The sequence below is a fragment of the Macaca mulatta genome, chromosome 18, assembly GCF_049350105.2.
Source record: "Macaca mulatta isolate MMU2019108-1 chromosome 18, T2T-MMU8v2.0, whole genome shotgun sequence".
NCBI classification, from domain to species: domain Eukaryota; kingdom Metazoa; phylum Chordata; class Mammalia; order Primates; family Cercopithecidae; genus Macaca; species Macaca mulatta.
Window position 1 is genome coordinate 53,236,231 of NC_133423.1, and position 6,538 is coordinate 53,242,768.

A 6,538-nucleotide genomic window follows, 5' to 3' on the forward strand; every position below is an offset into this window, starting at 1 on the left:
TCAGCCATCTTATGACTACAACATTTTTCTTATCCATTCATCTGTTGATGGATATTTTGGTTGATTAAATATATTTGCTCTCATAAGTAGTACTGCAATAAACATGGCATTGCAGAGATCCCTTTGATATACTGATTTTGTTTCCTTTGGGAAAATGTCCAGTAGTGGGATTGCTATATCATATGGGAGTTCTATTTTTAGTTTTCAAAGAAATCTTCATAATGTTTTCCATAATGGTTGTACTAACTTACATTCCCACCAACAGTATGTTTGCACTCTCTTTCTCTGCATTTTTGTCAGCTTTTCTTATCTTTTGTCATTTTAATAATAGCTGTTCTAACTGGGGTGAGATGATATATCATTGTGGTTTTGATTTTTATTTCCCAATGATTAGTGATATTGAGCATTTCTTCAAAATCCATTGGTGATTTGTATGTCTTCTTTTGAGAAATGTCTATTCATAGCTTTTGCCCACTTTTTAATGGAATGATGATGATGATGATGATTTGCCATTGAGTTGCTTAAGTTCCTTGTAAATTCTGTATTTTACTACAGCCATTTAATTTATTCTGAAGTCAAGTAGTGTGATGCCTCCAGCCCTGTCATTTTTTGTTCAAGATTGCTTTGGGAATTTGGGTTCTTTCTTGATTCCATACAAATCTTAAAATGTTTTGTTATTATTTCTGTAAAAAATGACATTTCTATTTTGATAGGGATTACAATGAATCTGTAGATTACTTTGAGCAATATGGTCATTTTAACAAGAGTAATTATTTTAATCCATGCACATGGGATATATTTCCATTTGTTTGTTTCCTGTCCAACTTATTTCATCAATATTTTTGTGTTTTTTCTAGTAGAAGTCTTTCACCTCTTTGGTTAAATTTATTCCTAAGCTTTTTTTTTTAAGCTATTATAAGCAAACTTGCCTTCTTGATTTCTTTGTCAGCTAGTTCATTGTTGGTATGTAAAAACAATACTGATTTTTTTTAAACTTTATACCTACAAGTTTATATTCTACAACTTAACTGAAATTATTTATTAGATTTCAGAGTTTCTTTGTATAGTCATTAGGTTTTTATATATATAAGATCATGTCATCTGTAAGGTGGGACAATTTGACTTTCTCTTTTCCAATTTAGGCGCCTTTTATTTCTTTCTCTTTCCTGATTGCTGTGGCTAGAGCTTCCAGTAGTATATTCAATGACAGTGGTGAATATGGTTGCGCTTGTCTTGTTCCAGTTCTTAGAGAAAAGACTTTAAGCTTTTCCTCATTCAGTAGAGTCTTAGCTGTGGATTTGTTACATATGGCCTTTATAATGTTAAGGTATGTTTCTTCAGTACCTAGTTTGTTAAGACATTTTTTTCATGAAAGGATGTTGAGTTTCATCAAATATTTTTTTCTGTGTCTACTGAGATGATCATATGGTTTCATCCTTCATTTTGTTGATATGACTTGCCACATTTATTGATTTGAGTATGTTGAACGATTCTTGCATCCCTGGTATAAACTCTTCTTGATCATGGTGTGTTATCTTTTTGATGCATTTTAGATTCAGTTTGCTAATATTTTGTTGAATATTTTTACATGTCTATTTACCGGGAACATTGGCCTATAGTTTTCTTTTCTTATTATGCTCTTGTCTGTCCTAGTTGACTTGGGCTTTCCAAAGTCCACAGGCTGGAATGGCTAAGTCACCCAAACAGCAAAGATGGCAGTTTATCCCTCCTTCTGGAAGTTCTGTCTTAGGGAGTTTTGGCATCAGGTTAATGTGAGCCTGGTAGAACAAATTAGGAAGAAATCTTTTCTTTTTAATTTTTTAAGAATAGTTTGATAAGAATTGTTGTCAGTTCTTCTTTGAAAGTTTGGTAGAATTTAGCAGGGAAGCCATTCAGGCCTGAACATTTCTATGTTGGGAGACTTTTTATTATGGATTCAATCTCATTACTCATTATTGTTCCATTAAGGTTTTCTATTTCTTCTTGATTCAGTTTTGGTTGGTTGTATGTGTCCGGGAATTTATCCATTTCCTCTAGGTGTCTCATGTTGTTGGTGTATAATTGTTAATAATAATCTCTGATGATCTTTTGCTTTTTTGTGGCATCAGTTATAATGTCTCCATTTTCACTTCTAACTTTGTTTATTTGGGTAATTTCTCTTTTTTTCTTTGTTAGTCTACCTAGTGGTTTATCAGTTTTGTTTATCTCTTCAAAAAACCAACTCTTCATTTTGTTGATGCTTATTATTTTTTAGTCTACTTTGTTTAATTCTGTTCTGATAAATTTTGTTAATATTTTTCTTCTTCAATTCTGGATATTTTTTATTTTCTAGTTTTTTGACTTGCACTATTAGATTATTTATTTGAAATCTTTTTATTTTTCTGATGAAGGTATTTATTGCTATGCACTGTCCTCTTAGCACTGTTTTTTGTGTTTTTTTTTTTTTTTTTTTTTTTTTGCTCCATGTCATAGATTAGTATGCTTTTTTTTTGATTTTCATTCATTTCAATATATTTTGATTTTCTCCTCAATTTCTTCATTGACACAGTGCGTATTCAGGAGCACATTGTTTAATTCCCATGCATTTGTACCATTTCCAAAGTTCCCCTTGCTATGAATTTCTAGTTTATTCCATTGTGGTCTGAAACATACTTGATAAACTGATTTTAAAAAAAATGTGTTAATATTTGTTTTGTGCCCTAACATATGGCTTATCCTGAAGAACGTTTCAGGTGCTGATGAGAATGACATATATTATGTAGATGTTGGTTGAAATGTTCTATAAGCATTAGGTCTATTTGGTCTAATATATAGTTTAAATGCAATGTTTCTTTGTTATTTTGTGTCTAGATAATGTGTCTGATGCTAAAAGTTGGGTGTTGAAGTTGTCAACTATATTTTATTGAAGTCTATCTCTCCCTTTAAGTCTAATAATATTTGCTTTATATATATATGAATGTGTTAGTGCTAGGTGCATATATTTATAGAATTGTTATACCTTCTTGCCAAGTTGATCCCTTTATCATTACATAATGACTTTTTTGTCTTTTGTCTTTTATTATTATTTCTGATTTAAAGTCTGTTTTATCTAAGTATATCTACTCCTACTTGCTTTTTTTTTTTTTTTTTTTTTTAATCTTGAAACAGAGTTTTGCTCTGCCACCAAGTCACCCAGGCTGTAGTGCAATGGCACGATCTTGGCTCACTGCAATAGCCGCCTCCCAGGTTTAAGCAATTCTTCTGTCTTGACATCCCAAGTAGCTGGGACTACAGGTGTGTGCCATCACACCCAGCTAATTTTTGTATTTTTAGTAGAGATGGGGTTTCACCATGTTGTCCAGGCTAGTCTCAAACTTCTGACCTCAGATGATCCATCTGCTTCAGCCTCCCAAAATGCTGGGTTACAGGCTGCTTCTGGTTTTCAATTGCATAGTTTATCTTTTACCATCCCTTTATTTTCAGTGTGTATATGTTTTTACAGGTGAGATAGATTTCTTCCAGGAAGCATAACATTGGGTCATGTTTTCAATCAATTCATCCAGTCCACATCTTTTAAGTAGAAAGTTTAAACTGTTTACATTTAAAGTTATTATTTATATGTGAGGACTTATTCCTGGCATTTTATTATTTGATTTCTGGCTGTTTTGTATATTCTTTCTTTCTCTCTCTCTTACTGTTTATCATGTGGCTTGGTGGTTTTCTACAGTGGTAACTTTTTAAACCTTCCTCTCCTCATTTGTGTGTTTGCTCTATTAGTGGATTTCATACTTTCATGTGTTTCCATGATGGTAAATATTGCCTTTTAGCTTTTAAATGTGCAGCTGCCTTAAGTATTTCTTGTAAGTCTGGTCTAATGGCAATGTTTTCCCTCAGCATTTGCCTGCTTGGGAAAGATTTTATTTCTCCTTCATTTATCAAGTATAAGTTGATGGTTATAGTATACTTGGCAAATAGGTTCCTTTTTTTTTTTTCCTTTCAGCACTTTGAATACGTTCTACAATTATCTCCTAACCTGTAAAGTGTATGTCGAGAAACCCACTGTTATTCTGATGGGGGTTCCCTTATAAGCGACTAGAAGCTTTTCTCTTGCTTTTTAAATAATTCTTCATCCTAGACTTTAAAAGTTTGACTATAATGTGCCATGAAAAACATCTTTTTGAATTGTATCTACTTGGAGATTTTTGAGCTTCCTGTATCTGGCTGTCTAAATCTCTTGCTAGACTTGAAAATGTTTTAGCTATTATTTTGTTCAGTACAGTTTCAATCTTTTTATTTTCTCTTTACCATTTGGAAAACTGGTAATTGTTTCAAAATACCTGTCTTAAAGTTCTGAAAATCTTTTTTCTGTTTGTTCTAGTTTGCTGCTGAAGCTTTTGAATGTATTTGTATTTAAAGTAATTAATTTTTCAGTTACAGGACTTCCGTTTGGCTCTTCTTAATGATGTGTTTCTAATAAATTTCTTATTCATATCCTGAATTGCTTTCCTGATGTCTTTCTATTATTTATCTGTGTTCTCTTATATATCATTTAGTTTCTTTGATATCATCATTTTAAATTCTTTTTCTGGGATTTCATAAATTTAATTTTCCTTTGAATCTGTTGCTGGAGAATTATTGTGTTCCTTTGCAGGTATCATATTTCCTTGCCTTTTTATATTTCCTGAGTTTTTACATTGACATCAGTGCATCTGGTGTAATAGTTACTTGTTCCAATTTAATGTATTTACTTTTAAGGGGAGGACTTTTTTCTGAAAATATATTTTGTATTGGTTTGGTAGAGTACTTTGGCTTTGATTTTGGATACGTGGAGTAATATAGTCTCTATATAGTTTCTTTGGCTGTAAACAGTGTTATTGGTGTTTAATTTCCTCAGCGGTATAGGGTGTGGTTGTTAGTAGAGGCTGTGGCATAGTTTTGGTGGGGATAGAAATGCTAAGTGGGCCAGTCCTTAAGCCTAAGGCAATGTCAAGCTGAGTGTCTCTGGCCTTGGGCTCTAGGAAGGTATATGCTGGCACTGGTGTTAGCAGGACAGGCAGGCCAATTCTTGAGTGTTTAGTTGGCTTGCTTGTGTGCCAGTAGTGATAGCATTTGGCTGGGAGGGCATGTTCTTGGGCCCCTTGGAAGCAGGCATGTTGTGGCAATGGCAGTAGCAGTGGAAGGACAAACTTCTGATTCCCAAGTGGTTCTTGCTAGCATTGGAAGTGGCTGTGATAAGTTGGAGAAGGAGGGGGGTGGTGGGAGACAAGTCCATTGGCCCACAGGTGGCACATGAGGGTGAGTACCAGCTGTGGTGTAGCAGCAGGTCAAATGGGCCCAACCCTTTCCCTCCAGGCAGAGTGCTCAAGTGCCAATTGTGGTTGGGGCTAGGGAATCCCCAGACCTGCAGATGGCATGCTTAGGCACTAGGGACATAGGAGCCAGGATAGGTAAACATGTTCCCCAGCCTCTTTATGGTGCATACAGTCACTGATAGGCAGGAGGAGTGTGATCCCCAGGCTCCCAGAGAAATGGTTGAATGGAGGGGCAACCACTGTGCTTCTTCCCAGCTAATTGGGTGGGTAGGGTTGTTTCAGTGGCAGCAGCTGTAGAAAGATATCTTGGGAGCACATGCTTTGACCCCAGAGAGTGGCTGTGGCAGTTTAGCCTGTCCTCACTGTGCTTGTAAATATATGGTAGCTCCACTTCTGGGAGCAGCAGGATTGTTGCCAGGGGCTTGTGCTTTGACTTACTTTTCAGGGCTGCATTTTTCTCTATGTCTACAGGCATGAATGGGATAAAGAAACTTCTTTCAATTACTTCTTGGTGACTGCTGTGGGTAGGAAAGCTTATCTTCAGGGCACAAGAAATACGCAGCAGGGCTCCACTGCTGGGGTAGTGGACTTGCTGCCAATGGTAACACTTTGACCTTGGCAGTATCAATCAGCTGTAGGTGGAGAATGTCAATTGGAGATGCAGGAGCTGCTGGGTCTCATGGAAGGATGTAGTCTGATGGGGGCTGAACTTTCAAAATTGTGCCTTGCTGTAGCTACTTAGGACTTGGAGGGAGTGTGGGACACAGCATGAGCTCCCTCTCTGAAGTAATTCCAGCATACAGTCTCCAGGCAGCTCTCTATGTTAGTCTCAGGGTCCACAGGGGTTGAGAGGTGCTCTTGTGGCTAGAATTACAGGAGTCTCTAGTGGGAATGTGAAGCAGTGGATCTCTTACTTACCCTTTTCTCAAATTAGGGAGCCTCTCCAAAGGTCCCTGCTGATCCCAGCCAAGCAGGTGCCTCACTTCCCTCTCCTTCCTTGCTTTAGATCGTTTCTGTCACTATTCTGTTGAATGCTATTGTTCTCTCATAGATAATCTATTCAAAATGGAATTATCTACTCAAAATTTTGGTTTTTCTTTGTGGAGGAGGAAAGTAGAAGACACCAGATACTTCCAGTGAGCCATCTTGAACTAAGCCTATTTACATCATTCTGCTTTTTGTTTGGTTGGTTGGTTTTCCTTTTTCTTCCCCCACTTCTCTCTCTCTCTTTATTTTATTTTATTTTG